This window comes from Heliangelus exortis, chromosome 6, assembly GCF_036169615.1.
Source record: "Heliangelus exortis chromosome 6, bHelExo1.hap1, whole genome shotgun sequence".
NCBI lineage: Eukaryota > Metazoa > Chordata > Aves > Apodiformes > Trochilidae > Heliangelus > Heliangelus exortis.
Genome location: NC_092427.1, coordinates 38,548,377 through 38,574,813, shown reverse-complemented (window position 1 = coordinate 38,574,813; position 26,437 = coordinate 38,548,377). Strand labels below are relative to the sequence as shown.

At 40.6% G+C, this 26,437-nt stretch overlaps 1 protein-coding gene across 3 annotated transcripts in view; it reads left to right on the top strand.

Moving 5' to 3' along the window:
• Window positions 1–26,437, top strand: part of BMPR2 (bone morphogenetic protein receptor type 2) — a 91,847-nt gene that overhangs the window by 13,789 nt on the left and 51,621 nt on the right. The gene's annotated exons all lie outside the window — the stretch shown is intronic.

Genomic DNA, 26,437 nt, shown 5'->3' with positions numbered 1-26,437 from the left:
AGTTGTGTTTTGAGAAGCTGTGCTCTGCATACCACTGCCCATTGCAATGCAGATGCTTAAAAAAAGAAAAATAAGCACTGGGGCCTAACTGGTTGGAATGAGGAGCTGTATCAGGGTGCTTACAGACTGGTGATGGGTGGAAGGAGGACCATAGGGAGCTGAAGTATCTTGCTGTTGCTTAGCAGCCACCAGAAAAGGGGAACACATCTCAGGATTGCTGGCTGATGGTCCATTGTTGTCCACCAGTTTGGAGTTCTTTCATTACCAGAACATTTTTTTAACCTTTTCTTTCAACAGTGGTTGAAAGCGTCTTTTTTTTTTTTTTTTTTTTTTTTTCGCAAGAAAAAACTAAGTGTAGGGACATAACATATTGCTGAAATTTTGTTACTCTTATTCCCTTCATCTTTGTGTATTTCCTGTGTGGTTTTTTGTAGCTTTTTCCCTATCTTCTGTCAGACATTCTCCAGGTGTCTCTTCTGCCTGTGCAGGAGAGAGAAGAGGGACTTTGAGCCTGAGCACTATCCAGTTGTGTTTCTGGAATGATTTGGTGTCCAACACTACTAAATAAAAATTGCTCTGAGCCCTGCCTTCTCTGAAGATTTTGAGAAACTCTGCAACAAAAGGATATTTAAATGAGCATGTGAAACACTGAGAGTGTTTTCTCTTACCTTTTTTTGAAGCTGCTCATTTCTCACATCTCAGCTAGTGAGTTTGGGGGGAACTAAGGTGAGGGAATCCAGTGGGCTTCTATCTGAATCAAGAACAGTGGATTTTACCCATTTACTCAGATATCTCCAATTTCTCAGTGCGGTTTGGTGAATTTTAAACTATACGTACTATGAAAAAACTTTAAGGTAGTTGTGGCTATTTTTTCCCTGTAATCAACTAATTTCCCTTCATCTCAGGTGTTATTTTTGCTAATAGTGTACCTTGTAAATTTTCTGAAGGCTCCTTGTGTGAGACAGCAACCAGGATGATTGTGGTCTTAAAATTAGTGACTTGGGAATTGAGAGACAACATTTTGAGTCATCTTTGGACAATTGGAACTCCTCAGCATCCAAACTCCAACAAAGAGGATGCAGTGTTATGAAATTCCTGAATGTGCTAAATTATGCTAGTTGCCAAAGCTTAACACTATTGCCATAATAAAAGCATTTTGAAGGGACCATGGACACTGAACTGGAGTTTCATTACTGTGGGGAAAACATGCCAGCTAGGTGTCAGATTTCAGAATGTAGTAACAAAAAAGTGCAGTAGAATTAAAAGTATTGAAATCTCTTTTGGCATACAAATGAATAGTAGATGAAAATAGAAGAATGTATGCTGTGGAATTGCTTCAGAAGTGAACAGGTAAGAGATCTGTAATGGAAAAGGTTATTTCTATAATTCACTCTTTGGAAGCACAAGAAATGTGGGTGAGGTGCAGGAATGCTTGATAACATAATTAGAGATGAACTTTCCTTCCTAGTTTTACTCTTGTCTGAATGGCTGAAGCTCTAGGCACTAGGCAGGTGTGAGGAATGAATCCTCCTCACAAGACCTAGGCAATAAAGACCTCTTTAGGCATATTAAAGAAAAATAAAATTTGAGTTAGTCACTGGGAAAGGTTGGAAAGAGAGGGATTGTTTTCTGCTGAAAGTCTTTGTAGGTTGCTTAGTGAAGCTAAGTGGTTGGCTTTTGATGTTGGTATGACACATGCACACGTGTTGATGCAATTCTCTAAATACTGCTGAATACAAATACAAACTAGCTGTTGAAGTAGCTGAGTTATCTCTTAAAACCAGACAGCTGAAGGACTGGAATCTCCCTATTCAGTTAAATACTAGAACTCCAGGTAGTCCTTTCTTACCTGGAAAATTAAAGCTTGCCAGGGATGGGCACTTGCTTTACTGAAATGTCTCAAAGCTTTTGTTTCCTTTAAAGCAAGTATTCCCTGCTATTGCTGTCCTCACAAATGCTCAAAAACAACTGAATTCTCAGCCTGAGTTGGAATTCTGAGTGCCAGGTAAGAAGCAGGGAGCAGAACCTGGTGAGATGTGGCTATGTTATCTGCTCATGTTTGTGATGGTGAATTGAGGCTCAAAGAGTGGCTTGCCTAAAGCATCTTTAGTTGTGTTTGGTGAAATACTGCTTGGCTCCTGCACTTGTAGGCTTGTCTGGTAGCCACTGGATAATTCGTGTATTTCTACACAAATTTCTATATTTCTACACATAATTTGTCTATTTCTAGTTCTGCCCATATTATTTCATGCTATGGGATAACAAGTCATATGAGCTTTGATTTGGAAGTTGTTGCATGTTTTGTTGGGAGACTGGTTGTTTCCAGAAATGTGCACTGCTAGAAACTTCAGAGTTTGCAAATACATTTGCAAAGACTCTGTCCCTTGAAGTATTGCATCTTCTTTTACATGTCATATCTAATCAGTATCTTTGAATCAGAAGGTCATTTAATACTGTTCTTAAAATGTTGAGATTTAGTTCCAAAGATCACCATGAAAGCAACTGCTAAAAGTCCTAAGGAAGGAGAGCAAAGACAGAAAAAGCAGTCTTGCAGGCTATCTTGCACACAGCCTGCTGAGAGCTGTCTGCAATAAGGATATGGAAGCAATTAAAAAAAACAAAACAAACCCAAAACCTTTATATATTGAAAACAAGATGTCATTAAAATCATCCTTTGAACCTAGCTTATTTCCTACTGTTTCTGACTACAATAGTATTTTTTTCCCTAAGAGAACATTGTGGTCAGAATCATGGAGTAAATGCCATAGAGAGTGAGCAAAAGAAAAATAAAAAAAATAAAAAAAAAAAGAGGGGGAAAAATGTGCTGCTTCTAGAAAGCGAAGTTGCTCTTCGTTGGGGAGTACAAGCATTTCCAATGTCTCTTTCCTCTGCTTCAGGTGCATCTTCTTCCAAGCTTTTGATCTTTTGATTTGGTTTTGACCTCCTTTCCTTTTGTCTGCCTGCCTGAGCAGCGATGCAGCTTTCTCTGCTGCACTGTGCTCTCTCTTCTCTCTGCTTGTCACCCCTTAGCAGCATTCCCAGTGCCTTGGTTTCTTCCTGTTTCCCTCTGTTCCACCCCTGCAAGCGCCAAGGAGCTAAGGTGAGAGCTGTTTGTAGTTCCAGTTTTACCAGAGCTGGTGCTTGGCTGCTGGAGGAGGAGCTGAAGGCAGGTTGACCCCAAGTGGCTGCTGAAGCAGCTGAGCACATTTTACCTGCCTGCAGAAGCAGCATCTGCAACAATCCAGCAGCCTGGGAAGGCTGCAGAGCATGTCCAGTGCTGCTGGTCTATCCAAACAGACTCTTATGAAGTTTTTCAGAGGCCTATAATTTTGGTACTTTGTCAAGAAAATGAGCAATCCTCCCTCTATTCCCTTCCCACTTCCCCAAATGAAAAAAAGAGTTAGCCACAAACCAACCAAAAGCCACACCCTGAGTATGAGGCAGCCCATCTGCCACATCTTAAATTCAGCTTCTACCAGTTTTAGAATTTGTCAACAGAATACTTTCAAAAAGTATTTTATTATGGACTTCACAAGCTTTTTTTTTCCAGTCTTATTCTCGGGCAAGACAGCATCATTTTAAAAGAATCTGGTTTTTTTTTCTAGGTAAAATAGTAGAAAAGCACATGCTGTATGAAATCTTTGTCCACACTGATAGTTTGGCAAATGTTTTAGGCAACCAAAAATAGAGTTCGTCTAAGATGTGTCAGATCCTTAATTACAGGCAGAGTTCTAGTCTTGGTTATAATAAATGTAATTATTCCCTCCCCTTTCAATTTAAATTAAGAGTAAGTGAATATAAATAATGTCAGCCTTACTGTCCCTCAGTGTGGTCCCTAATTGGATAACATGGAAAAGATGGTTAACAATGCAGTTAGTTAAGGAGAGGTCCTAAAACTTGAAATTCAAGTTATGTATGTGAATGTACTGAGCTGAAATAGCACCAAGATTAAAAAACAGAACAGGAATACTCGTGGTGGTGGTCACTCTAGCAAAACCAAATCATGATAAAAAGGCCATGACAAATCAGAACTAGTGTGTTAATGCAATGTGTAGAACCCTGTTTACCTGAATTGCTATCATGGCTTCCACTGTTTTTCAGTTTTGATAAGAACTTTCCTTCTTCTTGAATTTGTTTTGTGACATTATGAATAAATTAAAAAAACTCCACCAATACTCAGTAAAATAATTTTGTAGAGTTTGCAAGGAGAAATCTGTAACTTTGTTTAACACAAGTTTTTGAAGAAGATAGGCAAGCACTCTGTTATCCAGTGATGGAGAGTTCACATGACTGATGTTCTGCAGCTTGCCCCTGCTCCTGATGCTCCTCACAGGAGTTGGGGGCTCTGGAGGACAGAATTCCAGTGACTGCTGAAAGCAGAAGGGCTTGCACTCAGTTGGGTGTTTTTAATGGATCCATTTGCAAGTTACATGTCTTCCTGCAGAGCATAAACTTCTTCAGAGCTGTCTGTACTCTGAGTTTTACAGTCATGCTTTCAAATAACAAAACCTTACATCCCCACGGAGAGACTTTTGTGTTCCCTCTCTGGGGACTGCCCCAGTGACACAAACTGTGTGTCTGACAACTAGTTTTACACATGGAAGATTGCTCTGAAGGCCTTTACAGGAGGAGTAAAAGTGTATCATCATCCCAGGTATGAAGGCAAGGGTGGTTTCCAATGGCTTGTGAAAGTGAAGGGGTGCAGCTGGCCTGTGTGGATGAGGGACCTCCTTGTTCCCTCTAGATTTTAAAGACTGCATGTTGCAGGACAGTTTTCTAAGGGAGCCAGAAAGAGATTTATTGTATCTTAATTGACTTTAGACTGCTTTGGCAGGGCATGAGGCACGATGAATCTTTAGAGGTGTACAAGAGACTGTCTCAAAGACACAGGAGGGAGTCAGTCTAGAGTACCCTCTCCCATTGCTCTGCCAGTGTACTTACTCCATCTGAAGCCTACAGGGGCTGTGTTGAAGTAGCTGTCCTTCCTGGAGGGGAATTTTATCCCCATTTTGATGAAACACATTTGGTGGTACCTGCTCCAGGTTTTTCAGACATTGCCTGGGGGCTCCTGATAGAACTCTGGCTGTTGGGGAGGATTCTGGTGAGTGGGCATCTTACCACCAATGTTTTAAATTCCCTGATGCTGCAGTTCCAGTCACAGCTTATGATGAAATCATGTAGCCAGTAAATTATTTACAGAGGCAGGGAGAGATTGGCAGAGGTGCCCTCATTGTGAAGTGAAAGCTCCCTAAAGCAATGAAACAATAAGAGACTAGAATTGGAGCAGAATTTAAATGAAGTAAGGATTTTGTGGCAGCCAGCCAGAAGGCCAGATCGGGTTTTCTCAAGTGTTGGCTGTGTTTGTCTTCATTATCTAATGCTGCAGAAGCACTGGAGAGCTTGTTAGAGCTTTCTGGTTTTGCCTATGAGGTGACTAAAATGTGTGATTGTCATGGCATCTTCTAATAATTGCTGCTATGGTTTTGCTTCTGAAGAACTTGGAAGAGATTCACAGATCCTCTTCTCCCTCCTCTCCAGGCTGGAGAGGCAAGGTCACTTCAAGTCAAGCTGGGTTAGAAATGGGAGGTGCTGACCACTCTTGTGTGCCTGAAATACTGTATTTAAAACAACAACAGCAAAAAATCAACAGTCCTCCCTCTCTTCCTCCAGGCCTGCTCCCACCCTCCACACCCCTGACAAAAACCTGGCTGAGAACAGACTTGTTGGCAGGTTAAAAACTTCAGTTGTGACTCTCATGCAGAGTTTTCTTGGGTTTCCAAGGTCCCTGCTCAGTCTGTATCCTTGTCTGAACAGAACATGGGGCAGGGGTATGTCTTGGATAAGAGTCAGGGAGAAAGACAGCAGAAAGAAACAACTATTTTAAGGGAAATTTCGAAAGAACTTTAATTTTGGTATCTCGTGTATTCTTGCTTCTACCACAAACGTTAATTTATTCTCTAACATTAACTTTATCATTTAATATCTAGTAATAATTTCCATTGCTTATATCAGTACATCTTTTAATAGCAGTCTGTGTGAGTGTTTGGGTGTGCAATTGAAGTTAGCTTCAAGATGAAATATTTAACAATATTAATAACTCAATATACTTTCCCATTTTTCCATGGTTTACAATGATTATGGGTATGATTTATTTCTAAAAGTTTCCTGAAGCCTAGAGAAAAAAGTCTTGAAGGTAGATTTTCCCTTCCCTCTCTGAAATGGCTGCTGAAGCCTGCAGACAAACTTTCTGGATATCTCTAAGTGTTCTTCATAAACAGTTGTAGACATCTTGCCTTGTTTTTCTAATCCTTAACTGTTTGCTATGATTTCTTTACGATTTCATTAAAAGCAAGCCATTATCCCACAGGAAGCTGTTGGTTTCAGAGTTAATATAAACCGCTGGATGAAATTATATTGGGTTTTTTAGCAGTTTATATTAAGTCTGAAACTAATGGTTTTGGCTTATGTTTTGGGTAAGACAGGATAGAAAAATTTGGAACAATTCTGTGTAACTTTTAGTGAACTCTTTAATGAATGAATTACCTGTCTTTGCCATTCTTAACAGCTGTTTTATATACAATTCTATCTGCATTTCTTTTAGATGGACCAGTTTTACCAAGAAATAATTTTTTCTTGTCCTTCCGCCCTTTAATTTTTTCATTCCTATTTTTTTTCATTTCAGGAATTTCTCTATGGAGGTGATACTTAATGTGGCTTTGAAGATGCCATACAAATACATAACCATGAATACAGAATTTGATTTTTGCACAGGGTTGCTTTTTAAAAAAAATGTTTGCAAGTAATGAGATCTGAGGTTTGGTCAGGATGTGCCCTTTGATGTAGGGAGAGGCAGAAAAGTGCTTACAGTTCTTTTCCTACTTGTCCCCAGTTATTTGTCACATTCTGGCAAGGGTCTGGAGGCACCAGGCAGGAGGCTGCAGTTCCTGAACCTGATGATTTAGTCATCCTTCTACCCCAGCAATCCATTAAGACATCTCTCTCTTCCAGCTTCTCTCCTGCTCCTCGCTGTGTGTCCCTTCCTCTCCCTTGTACTCCTCTGGAACCCTTCATTAAGCAGCTTTAAGTCACTAACCTGGCAGAAATGTAAGTGGTGTGCTTGTGGGCTTACTGACCTAGTTCCCTGCCAGACTGGTGAGCTGCAGCAGCTCCTGAGGGCTCCTGCCGTGGGTCAGCTCCAACACTTGTGGGGAGTGGGGGTGTGCAGTGCTTGGGTACCAGGCTTGGAAATTTTCCATATTAATGTAAATTATTCTGAGAGAGAAATTTAGCTCTGCCTGCTCACTGTACCTCCTCAGGAGCTTCGGGGCTGTTAGGTGTTGAAACAGTGTCTGTGTGTACTTAGATTCTATGTGTATATTAAATTTAAAGAGCCTGCAATGCTTCCTCTGCTGCAGAATGGGATGTATTCTTTTTTTGTGTTCTTGGACCAAAGTGTCATAGCTGGCTGTCTAAAGGTATTTGGTAGAACCTGCACTGGGCTAGACGTGGTTTGCATCTGTTTGTGGAGCATGATTCCTCTGGATATGAGGTGAACGACTGAAGCAAACAGAACATTATAATAACTGAGTGCTTCAAATGTGAAATGTATTGTAGAATTTTGTAGAAGAATTTTGTATTTATGTGATGTGCAAAATGGCTTACAAGGTGTGAGCAGGTAGAAGAAATGCTTAGTAATGCCAGGTCCAGGTGATGGCGTAGTTAAGTTAATGAGACACTGATTTTTAAAACTTGCAGAAAAGTGCACCTTTCTTGTGCACAAAAGAAATGTCTTTTTCTTGTAACAGCTCATCTTCAAAGCTGTATTTCCTTCGTCAACAGATGTATTCATCTGCCTTCCAAGCTGAAATATATGCCTGCTCATTTTTTTTGAATTTTAGTAACCATTTACCTTAAGTAGATTGAAAAGGTGTTTTGGGTAATCAGACACATTTTTATCTTTCATTATTGTCAAAGTTCATTCTCATAAAGCTAATTTGAGGTCTTTTTTGTAGTGATACAGTGCAATTGTCTTGGTTGGTAATCTTTTCCATCAGCTCTTTGAAACTCTCCCCCTTCACAATGCCTTTACCTTATCTTAGAGGAAGACCTGAGATGTTTGCATTGGACTGCAGCACCAGTAGTCTTGAATTCCATGGACACTTATGTGTAAGGGAAGGAAAGTCTGATTATTGGCAACACTTGGGGCTCCAGAGTCAGCTGGTGTTTGTCCAGATCAGTAGGAGTGAAGTTACTGGGGGTCAGCACAGAGAAGGAAGTAGCAGGTTTATTGCTAAGAAGTAGCTTGGGAAATGTCTGTGCAGGAAGCTGTGTGGGAATAGAAAGTCCAAAAAGGCCAAAACTGGCACGTTCTCAGACCTGGGGAGAATCCAGGGCCATCACTGATTTTCTGCTTCAATTTGAGTGATGGTTGATGGAATTGCTAGAGGCTTGTCAGAGTTGAGTGTGAAATGGTTCTCAGGAAGGAAATCACACTGGTAGTAAATAATCCAATTTTAATGCAGAAAGTGTACGGGTGTCTGATTTCTCTGGGACAACTTCTGTCATTCATGGTTACTGAAATAATGAATGTTTTCTCTGTAGTTTATTTAAAGGTATCTTCAGAGACCCTCTTTGCATATTCTATCAAAATAAATGCAAATGAACTACCCACTAGTCCATTCACTGAGCTATCAAAAATGTATTAAAGCACTTCAAAAGCACTGAGCCAAGTGAAGGTTTTGTGTCCTGAAGTGGTATCAGTAACACAGCAGATACTTCATTTCTTTGAGCAAATTTGGAATTTCTTCATCTATTGGTAGAGGTACCTGGAATTAGGTGGCTGCAGAATGGGTGCTGTTGTCTTTCAGCTCCACAGAGGTTGAAGAATTAGTGCTGTGGAATTTACTCTGCAAAGGCTTAGTAGTTTACTATCCTTTGTACAATTCTATACTGTAATTACTCCATACAGGGCAAGGTTGCAGCTTAAAATTTAGTGAAACTCCGGTAAAAGCGCTGTGACAGTCAGCTCAACGATTTTCAGAAATAAAAAGGTGCTAATCCTACTTCAGTTTGGTTTAGGAGGCAGTGTAATGGCCTTGGGAGAAAAAGGGAATTATTCCTGGATTACTGAATAACAGGCTTGTCTAGAGTTATTGAGCAGCTGATTAGAAAAAACCTTTGTCTAGCCACAAGTGGTCCATGGAGCTGGAGAGAGTCAGTTGTTCACAGCCGATGTGTAAAAACCATATTAAACAGTTTAAAACTGCATTGTCTCAATTAAAAGCGTGGCTTAAGGGCTGATGTTTTGGGAACTTTCTGTCTAAAGAGAGAGAAATTTCTTTCATCCTCTATTCCCGTGTGTAGTTTCCTTGATTTATAGGAGAAGGAGGCTCGTTTAGGGCTTGACTGTATTGTGCTTTACTGTGAACTTCAGGGCAGACTTTTTCTGGAGGGGAAAAAAGAAATGCTTGAGCTGGTTGTGTGGGATACACTGATTTTCATCACAACTTCTTAAATTTCTGCAGTGATTTAATTTTTAAAATTTTTTTTAGACCGCATTTCTGTCACTGGGTAAATAGCAAGTGGTGAGAATTCATAAGTGTTGGGTTTTTCTCTTTTGTTTTATTTTAAAGGAGGGTTTCTGCTTGAGAAGCCTTGCTTTGTGGTGCTTCCCAGCCCTTCTCTTTTGTTTCACCCAGGCCACCCTAGAATGCTTAAATATGCTAATCCCTGGCAGCAGGGAGGGTAAGGCTTTTTAAACTTTTTGGTTTTGTGAGCCTTTGGTTACTTAAGATAATAAGAAAATGTAAATAATAAAGATGTGTAGGTGATGTGCATAATTATTTGCTGAGCAGTATAGTGCAGACACAGATTGCTTTTGAAAGGCTTGGAGAATGAAATGGGAGAGATAGGAAGGCATAGTGGAGGAGGACATTTAAGCATCAGATCTGCAGAGCTGTCATCAATCTTTCTTGCTTTACTACTGGACTGTACTGTTTTTTTTTTAATGTGACCTGGTAAACAAATGCTTTTTGTAGTGAATTGTGGACATTTTTAACAGGAGCTTACAGGTACTAAGTTGTCTATTCCAACACTGTAAATCCTTTCAAGACTGAAAGAGGCCATTGCTAGCAAAATGCAGTGGTGGTGATGGTCTTCATGCAGCCAACTTCATGTCATATCCTGAATATCAATTAATGGACATTAGAGGGCATGGAACTGCATTTAAGATTTCTAGTTGCTTGACATCCATATTTGCATTTAGTTGGCTAAAGCCCATTGTTTTTTGGTTTTGTTTTTTTTTTTTTTTTATGAAAGCTGTGATTTGATACAGTTGGTTCTTTTCAAAGAAAAGGGGGAAAATTTTCTAGAGCTTTTTTTTTTCTTCTTTTTTAAAATTTTTTTAAAAAATTATTTTAACTGAAAATGCTCTGGTCTTTGTACTTGGAGAGTCCTAAGATGCTGATGCTTAGAAGCCAGAAAATTGTACTGAAAATTATGAAATGTTTGTGTGTCTGAAACTGCCGGGCAGTATTGAAAATCATCCAAAAAACATGCAAATCATCCAAAAAACATATGCAATGTAAGTGTAGGGTTTCAGAAATGTTCTACTCTGTCACTGGCAGCACCAAGTGAGGAGCTGGAGGGAAACATAAGAGCGTGAAACCTTTTCATACCCTGAGCAGTCAGCTGGCTGAGATGCCTTCTAACCAGGGGGATGATCCCTGTAGATGATGTGCATGGAGTTACAGCTTTTGTCTCATGCTGAAAGTTAAGGTCTTGTGTTCGTTTTCTGCATACATCAGGAGTGCTGAGAGGCCAGGGCTGTGTGTCTCCCCTGTCTACTTCATGCTAAACATTACACAGTGGATTGGTGGTGGTGAAATAAATAAGTGCAATTTTTGGAGCACATGGATGCCCTGTGCAGAAGGAAGAGGTGGAAGGTGAGTGGCCTCCACCTGAAGCCTGGGCCATACGGTGGGGGAGGTCCAGTTCCCTCACAACCCCTTTGCTCTGCTGCTTTTCTGCTGCTTTTCTGCTTCATTACCCTGATGTGGGCATTGTTGGTGCCTTTTCACTCTGGGTCCCTCTGTCTGATTCAAAGGCTGCTTTCGTGCAGCTAAAGGAAAATGTCTTTCACTTCCCTTCTCCCTGAAAATATATCCTGCATAGCAAATATTCAGAGCTGTGATTATGGAGCTGTGTTCAGATGCACCGTTACAAAGGCAGATTTAAATGAAATCCAGACTAAAATTTCAGTCCAGTTTGGTGAGAAAGTGATAAATGGAATAACAGGTTTTTCATGATAGCAGCTTGCTAAATTACAGGATGCTGGTTATTAAGAAGAGCAAACATGTCTGTCTCCTCCATGCTGTTAATTATGCAGAACCTGTGTCTCTTCTCAAAGATCCTTACATATAAATCCGTATTTTTTTGCATTTCACAGATGTTAATTTGTATATATTTCACAGTCTGGAATTAAGAAAGTGAGATGATGATGTTAGTGCAAACGTTTTCTCCAGTACCTTACAGTAGCTTGCTAATGCAATTTAAAATCATTATTTAGGTATAAATGTGGTTTTACATTTCAGCTGATAGCTGCATTATGCACAAATTGAAACGTGTGATTAATGTAGGAATGGATTGTCACAGCAGTGGTAACTTAGACCTGCTTTACCACTCCTGTGCTGATGGACTCTTTATCTGCTGCCTTACAGCATCTCTTCAGAGCCTTGCTCTCTCTTCTCTTTCTGCTGTCCGTGCTCCTTTGTTCGCTACCCAGCTTTCCCACACCCTGTTTGTTCTGTTGCTGCTGCATTTAATTGGTTTGCCTTGGCTAAATTGTCCGTGTTCAGAGCTTCACTGAACAGCATGCTGTGAAATGCCTTTCCTGGGAAGCAGAGTCTTCTTGGCAAGTGTCACCCGGGGATACCCCCACCCCCTTCCCGCTCAGCACTGGGGAGATGTTACCTGTTATCTGTAGCATCTCTGTGACTCCACTTTGTGCTTCTTAGAGCTCATCCTCAGGCTTTACTCCGTGCAGTTTCTTGCTGTATTTACATGGATCTGGTCCCTTGCTCAGCCATAGGTGATGGAGCAGTCACCTTCTCCCTGCCTGGGGAAAGTGTGCTCCATGTGGGTAAGGCTGGGGATATGGAGCCTCTCTGCTGGCTGGTCCTAGCCTGGGATTTACTTGGGATGTTCATTAGGTACTGCAGACAGCACATAGCCAGGGCTTTTAATATCAGCTTGGAAGATAAAGTGCTTCTGCTAAACACTGCATACTTGCTGTGTATATATAATTTATCTGTGTCAAACTAAAGGCTTGGGATGAGAACTGCTTGCAGCATGAGATGGTCAAGGCAGTAAACTTCCTACAGGTTATTTTTGAGCTCAGGCAGTGCTGGCATTGAGCCTGAGGAAGTGGGGCTCTTTGATGGTTCCTGGCTGATAATTTACTAAAGTTACACTTTTTTAGCTGGAGCTCGCCTGCCAGTGGCATCTGAACATGTGGTTTCACCCAAGGAAAGGAAGTGTTTTGTGTCCTGTTAACAAGGATTTGGGTTATACCCTGTTATAGGATAGTGGGTCAAACAGTTAAATTATAATGTTAATGAAGTTTGCAGATAATTGTTGAGACGAGTGATATTTCATTCCAAATAATTTAAACCCCTGACTCAAACAAGAAAATCCCACTCTGTGACTCAATGAGAGACCACTTTCTGTGAATAATTCACTGTATTCTGGTGAGTTTTTATTTTTTTTCTTGAAACTAAATGTAGAACAGCTTAGAAGTGGAGAAACTGTCCTTTATCATACAGTTGGCTTGTACTGTGATAGTGTTTTTCCTTTATAAAAGCTTGTAGTCAGAAAAGGGAAATCATAAAAGATGGGTATGAAACATTAAAATTATTAAATGTGAAAGTATGAGGGGGCATTGCATTCTTGAGCAAATGTTGCTGAGGAGTGTCAGTGAGCTGCTGTGTTTTATTGTGCTAAAGTGGTTACCTGAGTGCTGGGGGATCAGCTGGGCCCTGGCTGGTGCTCTGCAGCTGCCTTACTCCTGTCCTCCCCTTCTCCTTTCCCTGCTGAGACTCAGTAACTGGAACACCACCTCCAAAGCTCTTCCTGCACCCTTATTAAAGCTGAACTGTGCTATATTCCAAATCACATGAGAAATACCATGCTAAAGAGGTAAACACCACCACCTAACAAAAATACGGTCTAGTTTGCACATTTCCCATTCTTGGTCAGCTGTGAATCATTTTCTAAAAATGAGCATCTCAATCCATTCTTTTTCTTCAACTATAAATGATTGATACCTCATCGTTTCTGAGAGGTGTAAAGATGGTTTTGTTTTGCTTATGTTAAAAGTGTATTCTTCGTATCATTTACAGGAAAAACTACTAGCAGTTTGTACTTCTCTGAAATACTCAATTACTGAGGCAGCAGTGTTTTTAAAGATCAAAAAGGAATGTTTTCTGCTGGAGTGAAGTTCTGCTACGAGGACTTTCAGCTCTGAGACCACTTTTTTTCCCCCCCCCTTCCCCTTCTGTGTTTAACCTATGATTTCTAACTGGATAAGATCTAAAGCTTTATAAAAAGCCACAGTAGCTCTGAGCAGCAGCAAGATAAAAATCTTTGCATCAGAGTGCTGCCCCTGCTGAATGCTGTGAAGAGCCAAGATGGAAATCTGTGCTGTGAGACAGGGAGTGAAGGCAGAACCAGTGTGCAGGGAGTGACTGGGTGGGTGTGTGGCAGGGATGGGGAGCTAGAAGGAGGGTTACAGCCTCCTGCCAGGCAGGGCTGCCAGCTCTCTCAGCTCCTGTTTCATCATCTCCACCAGCTTGTTGTGCAGATCTGCAAAAACAACTCTTTTCCAGACTTTTCTTTGGAAATTACAGTCTCCTCCTCATCAGTTTAATAGTTTGTTTGGGGAAATGATGGCATTAGCACAGCTGGGGAGACCTCTTCTACCTGGAGAAATAAATAAATGGTGGCTTTTGTTAATGGTTGTACTGGGTGTACAGCAAAATTTATACAGTGCTGTTCTCTGTTTGGAGAACAGACCCTGATAATGAATCAGAATATTCATAAAACCAACACATGGCCCCTCAGCCTCCCCAGGAATTGCAATTTCAGCATAACCCCTTTGTGGAGATGTGGTAGACAGACTACCATGCAATTTACTGTTTGAGACCCATAGATAGGTTTTTGTATAGAAAGGGATTATGTCTTGAAGGTATTAGTTACTGTTTTCCGGATGCTGGGCATAGTTCAGCTGATGGCAGTGCTATTGAGTGAGATAAATGGTAGTGAAGGAGGCTGTGTGCTGGTGAGACACTGCTGTTTGTACAGCTGCACATCACTTAATAGAGACATAAACAGCATGCCAGAATGGGCATCTCAATAGCCCTCTGTTGTCTGAAGACCCAGCACATCCTCAGTGAGCTGGGCTGCCTTTCCAGGAGGGAAGCAGCCTCTCCCATTCCAGGCTGTTAATTGAGCATTTTCTGAGAGTGGGTACAGTTAAGTTTTAAAGCTGCATTTGTTTTACAGTGCAGATCAACTGCCTGTGTTGTCTGAAAGAAAATGTGCTCCCTCTGTGCTTTTCCAAAGGGGTTCAGCATTATTCTGAGGCTTCTACAGGCTAATGTTGGGTCAGTGCAATATTGGGTGCTGTCTTGTGCTTTTAGGGCTGAGGAATCTGGGGAGAAGGAAGCACAGAGAGGGATGGACACCGAGTTGCTGGCACTTCAACCCAGAGCTGATACTTGAGCTAGAAGGAGCTGATTACAATTTCTTGTGGAGTATCAGTTGAAGTTTTATGGGGTGCTGGCCTCAGAGAGGGGAGCACAGACTGATGGCTATTATTTTCCAGAAATGGTAGCTCTGCAAGTATTCTAAATACCAGAATAAAAAACTGAAAATTGGAAATATTTCTAACCAAGATGAAAGTCTCAGATTTTTCTCTCCAGACCAAAAAGGTAAGTTGCTTCACATATTTATTATGTTCATGCTGCAGACATTCAGCAGTTCCTGGTATGCAGGAAAAGTATTATTGACCACTGCAGCTTGTTTAATTAGTAATGCTGGTACTGGTGAGGTACAAAGTAAAATTAATCATCACAGAAGCTTTTGGTGACTTTTTTATAACCTTGAATTACTACATGTATCCTTCACATTTATTTCAAAGTGTCTGTTTGATGGTTTAGAAGGTTGGAGATTTCCTTGACATAATCTAAATCATGCTGCAGGTTCTTGGAGCCGTTTATTTGTGACCTGGGAACTCTGTAGCCATAGGCTCTGCCTGACCTCCTTATGCCTAAAAGTAGCTGAGATAGTTAGAAGGAAGTAATTTCATCAGAGTTTTGCTTTTTTCACAAAATATCCACAAGGGAGAAGTTATTTCCTTGAACTCATTTAAATTTAAAAAAAAATAAATCAAATACGAGTTTCTGAATAATTATGAGCTGAGTCATCTCCAGTTAGTTAGGCAGACAAGTGTATGTGGCATTTTTCTGTGCCTTGATGGCATGCCAGAAATGTGTAATCAAATTTGCATGTCTGGATTTGCATTTAGTAACTAAAGCTCCCTGGATATAATTTAGAAAATAATTTTTGTATAGATATTTGGTTTAAGAATTTAGACAACAATTTAAGAAATGTCTGCTTGTTGTTGCTGCTAATGCCAGTCTCTCAGTTGCTTGCAAGTCAGACATTGATACTGCTTGAACTTTTTTCTCAGACCTGAACTTTATTACAGGACACCCATCAAAAATTGCAGACAGCCCTTCACGATGCTTAAAAATATATTGTCAAAAAAAAAAAAAAAAAAAAAAAAAAAAAAAAAAAAAAAAAAAAAAAAAAAATTTAATTTACACTTCCTACACATCTGGCACACATGGCAACTTTAACCCTCTCCTTGCATTTTTACCACCAGTGACTGTAGTAGTCCTTGCTGTTTCCCTCCAGTATTTTTTTTTTTGTCAGGATGAGAAGTCACACTGTCCCCATTTCCCTATTCCTGAGTTCTTTGAGAGGTGTGCCAAGGAAGCCCAAGTGTTTGAGGTCAGCTAGGAAATTATTTTTTTCTTCCATAAGAGCTGAGCCATCTGTCGGCTCTGACAGACCTTGTGATAAGGACTCGAGACAGTGTCCTCTGATGGACTGGGGATTGCTTCCATCCATGTCACCTGGAGGACAAAGGGCTGAGGCTCCAGGGCATAAGGATGTTCCTGGTCTGTAACCATATTGCTGCTTGAAAATCAAGGCTTGAAAGCATCCTGCAAACGCTGCCATAAGCACTACCAAAGTGCTTGCCTTTCCTTGCACCCTGCTCCTGACCCTTCGTTCAGGCCAGGAAGGTGCAGAATGTCAGAACTTCACCTTGGAAATGAGGGATGGCTTCTGTAAACTCAAAAAGAGATGAGACAAGAGCTGGATGAATATCTTGTTAATGGTTTTCTAGAGTAGGGGCCAAGCCAGAGCATCTATCAGGAATTTTAATTGTTTTTTTCTTCCATGTGTTTTTGGCAATGGGAGTACAATGGAGAACTAATGCATTTTCATGGAGTGTTAATTTTTACTTGAATATTAAAACAGCAGTTATAGGTCACAGTGGCACCTGGAACAATTTTTTGGTTGTTCTTGCTTCCATAATGCTGTCTTCACAGAACAGTAGATCCACTGAACTCAGCTCACAGTGATCTGTTTTTCCTCCCTGGGTGGATGTATAAGTGCTTTTCCTCCAGGCTTCTGTCTTTTCCCTGGAGGTAAAACAACACTGGACTAGTTTACAACCTTCACGGTACCTTTTTTAGGTCTAAAAGGGTCTAATTCTGGCTCTGCTGAAATACATGACAAAACTGCCAGTGACCTCAATGAAGTCAGCCCTGGGGTTGTGAAGGGACTTGAATAAATACCTCACATAGTTCTTTTGTCATTCTGGTGACATTTCACACAGACATTTGGGTGCAGAAGTTGTGATATCAATTGTTTCATTTATTTTCGGAACTGCAAAAATAGGTGAATTTGTCTGTGTGGTCTTTGCAAGAGCAAATTCTGCAGCAGATGTCCCTGGTAGTCTGTGGAGGCTTTGTGGGAGAGGAGAGAGAGGCACCTTCTAAAAAGCAAGATAGACGTGGCATTTTGTTCCATCTGGAATCTGAGTGTGCTGCACCAAGGAAGCTTCAAGAGCTGCAGTTGCTATAGTGATACTTGCAGGGATGTTTTTCAGAACTTATTTTCTTTGAACACATACAAAGATAAAGCTTCAGAAAATAAGAACCGACAGCCTCAGATTCATTTAGCTTGAAATAGTGACTTGTGTGGAATCTTCTTAATCAAGTTGTGCATATCTAGGAAACTGTATGAAATGAAATGAATGTCTGTTCTGTTCATGCTACTGCAAAGAGTAGGTTTTGTTTTTTAACAAAATTCTTGATTCTTTTAAGGTAGTGTTTGTGCCAGTGTAGGATTAATGTTAGCATGTGCTTCAGGAGAAGGTGTTGGGGCTGTGTGTGTGTAGATCCCAGAGGACTCAACTGTTTGTAATGCTTTATAAACAGACCCTGCTGTGAGGAGCTAGTCTGGTTTTAGATGGAAGCTCATCAAGCCATAGCACGTGTCACCCCTTCCTTTGCCTGCCCTGCTCCATGGCACCTGCTCTGCCTGGGGAAGCCACTGCTGGAGGAGCAGGGAGACCTCCAGTCTGACTCTAATGCTGCTGCTTGGCACTCGGCTGGAATTTAACAACTTCAGTGCAATTTAAGTGAAGTGCAAATGGTGACGTGTGTGTACTGAAAAGTTGTAGAAGTGAGAAATGTGGATTAGGTCTGGAGATGGGACAAGTTCTGGCAGAGCTGGGAGCGTTGTGCTTGCCAGAGCTGCTGTGCTGGTATTAAGTAGGAGGCACTTTTAAGTAATCTTTCTTTTCCCTGTAAAATCTCATGTCTAATAAGGAACTTTGAGCACCATTGGAACAGTTCTGGTATCTTCCCCCTCTGCCCAGAATGCTTTCATTTAATTCTTAAGAAATCGGCGTCACATTTGATTGAAAACAGCAAGTGGGCAGTGTTTTATTGTGGGGGCAAAGGGGAACAGAATCTAAAAAACCCACTTTTGCTCTCACCATCTGGTGTCTCTGGGTTATAGAGCAGACCTGGTTAAGGAGAGGACTGCCAAATTTCTGTGTGGGTAGGAACAAAGCAGTATGGGAGAAGTCTCCACTGCCATCCTTCCTGCTGCAGTGCTGTACCTGTCTGTGGCTGAACACACAGGAGCTGGAGATGCATCCTGGGGGAGTGCTGGTGCCAGCCAAATCTGTGGCCCAGACAGATCTCTGGAATGTCCTTGCCTTCCTTCTCCATAGTTCTGGAGTTACACAAATGCCATCCCATGCAATCAGAGAACAAATTACTTCCCCTGCATATGGACTTTGGTGTAGCAGGCAACATGAGAGTGATGGGACAGTTTTCATCTGTCCTGTTTGGATGAAATCGCGAGCTGGTTCCAGTCTCAGTTTATTTACAGTCAGAATAAAGACACAGCTTAATGACTCAAGGCAGTAAATGGCAAAGTGTGGAGGTCAGGTCAGAGGCTGAAGAACAGCAGAGATAAGGACAGTGGGGCCATAGAGGGTGTCAGCTCCGTGGGGGTGCAGTGTGCTAGGGATGGGTTTCAGCACAAGCCTGGGTGAGCAGGGGAGACTGACTGGCAGGAACATTCTGTATCTGTAGAGTGACCTAGAAAAGGTGTACTGGTGCTTGTGGGAGAATCTGGCAGCTGCTGTCCTGGGGGAAGAGGCAGTGATGAGCAGATTGGAAAAGATCAGTGAGAGGCTGAATGCTGTCAGACCTGGGAAGGCAACATGGGGAGTGCAGTGGGGTTAAGCACTGAGAGGGGAAATAGCAAGGTGGAGACCCAGGGCTGCAAAAGGGTCGTGGAAGGGAAGCAAATAATAACAATGAACTCTGCACTGGGAAAGACCTGCCCATGGCTTTAAATGTGTGGGACAGATTCTGCACTCACTCCTTTAGTAGCTTTCAGAGTCCCAGTGAATGATGGCATTTTGTGAGTAAAGTCTACTTGGGGTATTCAGCCAGAGATGGCTGAATTTCATCATACTGATATTTTCCATATTTTTCAGTTACAAGTTACTGATGTGGCAAAGCCACATGTCTTGCTAACATTCTTTAAAGCTGCAGATCCCCATAACCTTGAGTTTCATACAGAAAAGCCAATTCTTTTATTTGCTTACATTTTTCCTTTGCTTCCCTATTTGGCTTTGTACTGAGCTGAAAGAGTTTCAGATGAAGGGAATGGTGGCTTTCTGCTGAGAGGCTGACTTCTGTAGTTCATGTACTCATTAATTGGGTAGAAAAAGCTTAGGCATGACTGAATTGAATTCCTTTTTTTTTTTATCCAGGGAATCTTCCTTTCCCTCTGTACCTGACTGTCAGTGACTTGCTGTCACTGATGGGAACAGTTGCACGTTTCCTCTGTGGAACTTTCTTCATTACCCTACAAAGATAAGGTGGATTTTGGTGTTCTGCTCTTCTCTCTAGAGAGAAAAGACATATCTGCCAACATTTTCATTATTTTACTTCCAATTTTGCATCAGTATCCGTGTTGTACATCGTTATGGTTCGGCCTTCTCAGACAGCACTCACATCATCCTAATTAGAGAGGGGACAGAGGGAGAAAGGATTAATGAGCCTGAGCAGGAGCTGGGCTATTTTGGGGTTTTTTCTCCTCTATGAAATAGAACTGATTCTGTTACTAGGAGCTTCTTCACTGTAGTTTCTGTTAGTGTTATTCTGGTCTCTGAATAATCCAGTGGCTGGGTAACGTTAAACCCACATCAGTCAAAGTGTTTCCTGTTTTCTCATCCTCATTGTCCTTGGTGACGTGCAACTGTGATTTAGAATAAACAAGGTGTAATGGAAAATACTGCTTTTGAAAATAAAGAAACCAAAGAGGTTGTGCATGAACTTGTCTGTTGAACCCCTTAGCAACCTTTACTTGGGTGGATGAATAGGGACAAGGGTTTACATAAGGGTGAGAAAAGCTTCCAAACCTGAGAGGTTTACCTTTCAGTATTATGAGAGAGAGACAGCAAGCAGGATTTCATCATTTGATATGATGATATCAAATGATTTCATCGTTTGGAGAGTAACCACCTTGTAAACAAAGAAGCTGAGGATAAAACTGTGGTAAGCTTCTTTTCTTTATGTACTCTGCCTCATTCAGACAGAGCATTTGAAAAGAGCCACGTGAATGGCTGCTGTTTCATCTCCTACAGAGGATGTTCAAAGATCTTCAAATCCCCAGAAGGTGAGGGAAAGAAGGCAAACTAGCGGAGAAGCAAGTAGGGGAGGAATAATCTACCTAATCTAAAAGCTTTGAATAGCTTTTCACATAGGTGCATATTTATACTTCTCTATTTAGCCCTAGGCAGCTGGTGGTCTCTCCACTGGCTGTGAAATTTCTATCTTCTGGGACACAGAGGCCGTATCAATAGCTGGAATCTGCAATCAAGATGATCCTGTTTTTTCTCCCTGTACACTGAATCCCAGGATTTCTGTGTAACTTCAAATTACATATTAAAAAAAAATAATCAAACCATATGCAGCGAAAAATGCCACATCGATACTTCTGATAAGGAGATAAAGCTCTGTCTCCTCTGTCTGCTAAAATAACTTCTTTTATCAGCTGGGTACTGGTCTTGGCTTTGCTTCGGTGTCATCTGAAAGGCGTGGTTTGGCCAGATGCATGAATCACCACAATAATTTCCTTCCACATCTGAATTTTCTTTATAGTTAATAAATCTTGAATTTCCTGTATGGTAGTATCAAGTTGGAGTGCTGCAAATACTCTCCCATTACCAGCAGTGCAACTCATAAGTGTTAGTGCTCAAGTGTTAGTAACATTTTAGTAGCAAATTGAATAAGTTTCCTTTTTTTTTTTTTTTTTTTTTTGGATATGCAAATCTGCAAACACATTAGTATCTTGTTAAATGCTGTGTTCTGCTGCTTTCCTGTTTAGTAGTAGTTCAGTTTCTAGTGAGAACGATAATTCTTTCTCACAGCCTTAAAGAGGAAAGTGTTTGGACATAGCAAACTATTTGTGTACTTTCTAATAACAAATAAACTTCTGTTATTGAGGGTTATTGTAAGTTTACATTTTGCTGATTTTCCACATGTGAACTGAAAAGCTGTTAGCAAACATTTTGTAGAGAAATGTGGAACTTGCAAATTGTTCAACTTTTCTCTTTTCTTGACTTTATCCTAATATCTGATCAGACATGAATTTTGGCACCAGTTTTGTTTTTACTGAGACTTGGAGAGGAGTGAAAAGTCAAACCTTCACTGCACAGCATCCTTAGCAGTGAATGACACTGTTCTGCTTCTTCATTTTGCCAGGTTTTATTGTAAATGTAGTTTATAATGTGAGATTTGCTAAAACCTCGTGGAACTTATATTCCATTAAGCTCAGGTTTTTATGTATAATGAAGAAAGCAGTGAGTTAATATTACATTGTTCTGGCATACTCTTCCTGGCAACAATGGAGTATTCCTGAAAGCTCTTTCCAAGGAAGCTGGCTGTCTACAGACTATGATAATCAGGTGTAATGGCACACAGGCAGCTGGTTTGCTAATCCTTTGATTGCAGTATTAGTTTGTCTCAGAGATCCTGAAAACCTGTCTGATCCTGTAAACGTGTTTAGTGAATATTGTGGAATAAATTGTATCTCGCCTAAAGACTCAGCACATATTCAGCTTATGAGTTGGGTATTTTCACCATGCTCCTGGGTTTTTCCCTTTTTTGATAGCTGTATTTATGTTAAAAGAAAAAAAAAAAAAAGAACATGTCTGTTCTTGAGATGTTTATGAAAAAAAAAAAAAAAGGACTGAAGTTCATTTAACATTGAAAGGATTTGTATTTTAATCACCAGAAATTGTTTTTATCTGGCTTATCACCATCTCAAGTAATTCAGGCTCGGATCAGGATGTCTTATTTAGAGAGTTTGCAAATAAGATTTCCATTATACAAATCTATTAAAAGAATAGGAAGCCTACTTTGAATGTCTGTGTGGCTTATTTAAAGCATCTTGGATTCTGTACAGCACTGTACTTTTGATAAAGAAACATGCTTCTGTAATGCATGTGCAAACATGAGTGTTTTCCCATGTTATTATTTAATTTTCATAAACAACAGCCAGTTTGGTAGAAAGTAAGGACATGAATTAATGAGCCTGGCTTGAATTCCTTTAAAGCTGCCATTTAAATGTTTAGTGCAAGTTATATTGCTTTCTAATGTTTCTAGTTCAAATTAAAGATAAAAATTTACTTTATTCAGTTCTGAAATGATACCGTTCTCAGTAGTGGCTGACACAGTACGTGCTCATAGCTCCCTGTTGTGTCCTGTGGGATGTTTTAGCTTCTGCTACCCGGGGTGTATGTGAAGGGTGAGGAGTTAAGATACACTTCTGAGCATAAATGTAGTTCCCATCCTCAGGTGTGTAATGCTAAATGTGTAGCAGGTTGATTACAGTCTTTTCTGTGTGTCTGTTTTGGGAGTGCCTTTTTCCTTGTTTCATGTCGTTAGCATCAAGAAGGATCTTTAAAAAACATCTTCTACTGTTTAAAATTATTTTTTTTTTCTTTTTCTGCAGAAGTTTGTTTCTTTGGTGTGACGTACAGTGCATGAAATCCAGTCCTTGAAACCAAATCATGTTCAGTAATCTGGAATTGTCTGCATCTACCAGCCATACTCTTTAACTGCATAAGCTTAGAAACCAGAAGTTAATGAAAGGCTTGTCTTGACTAGAAAGGGATTTTTCTGAGTATACCAACTTTGCACAAGTTATCTTGTATCACCTTCTTAGCTGGTGAAATTGTTATTGGTACAAAGATTTAAACGGGAAAGAATAAATGTGCAAAGGGAATGGACTAATTGGTTTTAAATAGTTCAGTGCTGTGTCCATACATTTCTTAACAGTTCATGCACTGTAACACCAAGAAATAGGTGAACAGTGCCCTGTGTTCACTGGGCCAATAACCCTGAAGTCTAGCAGAAGCAAGTCAGTATTTTCTGGTTTTGCCCAGTCCAGCAAACACCCATGAATATCTTTAGCTCACAATTCTTGCCATACCTCCTCTCAGTTGGAGAACACTGAGTGTTTGAAGTAGGTCCCAAGTTGCTGCAGCAGCCCAGTCTCTGAGGAGCCCTTGATAATCCTCTGTCCTTGGCATGACCTGGCTTTCACCTGGGCTGGGTTCAGGTGCTGGGGGAGCTCCCCTCCTGCCTCTGCTCTTGACTCAAGAGTCCCATTGGCTTCTGGCGTATTTGGTGGCACAGCATTAAATGCCCTACAGATAAAGGCTTGAGATGGCTTGGAACTTAAACATGTATGCTTTGAGGAATTCTGAAAATGTGAGAGGCCTGACACCTGCATAAATTACAGAATGGGTTGGGTTGGAATGGACCTTAAAGTTCCAACCCCCTGAATGGTCAGGGACACCTCCCACAGCCCAGGGTGCTCCAAGCCCCATCCAACCTGGGCTGAGACACTGCCAGGGATGGGGCAGCGACAGCTTCCCTGGGAAACCTGGCACAGGGGCTCAGCACCCTCACCTTCTGTTAGGGAAGAATTTCTCCCTAACACCTAAAAAATAAAGTGTGTCAGAATAGACACTAGTTTCTGCCTTTATTCCTCTGGTCATTTTTTTTCAGTTTAAGATTTCAGAGCCAAACAGGTTTTGCTTCTGTAGTTGAAAATAGTATGTTATATATTACTGAGAGCAGAATACAGTTAGGATTTTGGAACTCCATTTTCTGGAGCTTCAGACTACAGAATATCTGCTTACAAATGTTTACAAATGTTGCAGTGTATTGCTGGTAGTGTAAGCTTCCTAAAAATGTTTACAGGGAGAATTTTTGTAATATACTGTAAGCGAGACAGGCTGTATGGGGACTGTCTTCCTCCAGACTGAAGCTGCTGAAAAGTTTTCAAGTGGATGCTTTAATAAGATTGGCAGTAGAAATGGCATCTCTGCTTGTTGGAGAAGTGAGACTGATCACTTGAATATCCAGGAACAAAATTTGTCTCGAGGGAATCTGAAGTCGGCTCTGAAATAATCAGTTTTTGCTCTGGAAAGTTTGTTACATCTGATTTGGGAGGAGAAATAGCACAGCACTAGTTGGCTTTGCCGTTGCTTTTGCTGCAGAGTTTCCTGTGTTACTGGGTGCAGATCCTTCACTTTGACAGCCCAGATAAACAAAAGCCAGACACTCATACCCAGAAGGAAGTCCCTGAACTCCAGTCTAGGGCAAAGATAAAGGATTTGGGCTTCTTCAGCTCTGCAAACAGACACAGGCCACTGGGAAAGATTATGTGTGATTGTGGCTGTGATGATTTTTGTTCTGGCATAGCTGCTAAACAGTAAGTTGAAAATATCTACTTTTCTTAGAATAGAGACATAGTCATTTAGGAAGTGAATGGTATTAAAAAAAAATGGAAAAATGCTAGGCTTGTTTAAATCCTGTAATATACATATTCATGCTTTCAGAAGATTAAATGCTGGCTGGGATTTTTCTAGAAGACCTAAAGAAGCTGGATGTCCAAATCCAGGAGTCAGGAAAAGCCAGCTACTTCCTTCCCTGTTTTTTTTTTTTGGTTTTTTTTTTCCAGGAATCTGGACATAAGTGACCTTTAGCTTCAGTTGGAGTAATGCTTAAATAAAGTGGAAGATATACATCAAAGCTGGCTTGCAAAATACTTTTTAATGAAATGATATAATTTTCTTTTGCCCAACAAAATGAGTCTCTGAGTAGATTCTTTCTGAGCTGATTCAGCTTTGTGTAAAGACTGAAATTCCTGTTTGCTCATGAAGTTGAATAAGCATTGTTTCTTCTAGAGACAAGAAGATGGAGCAAGCTAGACAAAGTGATCTGAAGCCACAGAGATGCTTTCTAACTTATGAATCCCCACAGAAAACCATCTTTTTACCCTTGTTAAAGTTGTGGAAGCTTTAGGATGGATGCAGAACCCAAGCATTTGCAGTTGAGAGTAAATATTTCTGTGCTTTGTACTAAACCAGTGTGTTTAGATGAGATTCTCCCTGAAGTGAGTTTTAGACATATTCCATGATTTGACAGCTCTATGGTATTTAATGGTTTAATATGTAAGTTTTATGCTGATTTACTTCTGCTTTCCAGCATTGGAGCTTGATAGCTTCTTCCAAAGGCTTTTTGAGTTTGCTTGGACCCTTGCATTTATAGGACACGCTGAGTGGGTTTTGCTTTAATGTGGAATGTGAAGCTTTTAGAAATGGCTGTACACTGGCTGTAAGTTGAAGTTTGATGGCAAAGATAAGTATTTTCAAGTTAACAAAGTGAATGCTAAAATGCCATGGCATTTTACTGTTTTGACAACATAACCCCCCCAAAAAATTGCTGTGATCTCTTGCTGCAAAGTCTTTAACTGTTTCTTAAGTGAAAAGTGGTGTGATAAAATGTCATTAGTCCTGTGTATTTGTTGAACTAAGATAATGTTATTATTTTTTAACATACTAGAGTGGGTTTTTCATTGGTAGCAGGTGATGTATTTAGAAATTTCATATTGGACAGATTGATAACCTTCCTGTAGTACCTGTTTATTACATTTAGTTTTAATTATGTCTTGTTAAAAAATCAATGGTAATTTAGCACAGGGGAAAGAGAGGGAAGGCAGAAACCTGCTGAACTAGACAGACTTGCACATTACAGTCAGGTGCTGTAACTGGGGACCAGCTGAATGCAGCTATAAAACAACATTGAGGAAAATGCTGCATCACTGAGGGAGGTAGATTATTTTTTCTGGTTTGTATGTTTACATTCTGGAGGAAATCTTGCAAGGTGGGGGCAGCTCCCGTTATGGACAAACTGGAGGTAACAAAAGGTTACCTTGCTGGGTTGAGATTTCAGGTGTTTTAACTCTCGTGTGTCCTTCTTGCACCCTGGCTGAGTCAATGATATATATCCTCATTCCAGATTCAGCTTGAATCTCTTCCTATATCAGCTGAAAAATGCCTAAGCCTCTTACTGTTAACCAGGAACCAGCATTACCTCTGTTGGGACAAATTTGTTTGAAATTCTTGACTTTTGTCCCATGAGATTTTGTGCCAGGTGCAGGTGTTGCTGGCTTTCTTGCCATGCTATCTTCTATTCTTCCTAGATGGATGAAATTTTGATTCTGTAGTAATGTGTGTTTTGGATGAGGTTTGCACAGCAAGTTTGCACAGTGTGGCTGTCCTCAGAAACACTGAGATGGCTGTGAAAATAAAGCAGTGGCACAGTTTATGGGCAGCACGTTTTTGGATAAAGTCTGGCAGTTTTTTGGGACTACTTCATTTGTCAGCTGCTAGCAATAAATCTCTGTGTGATCACACTGC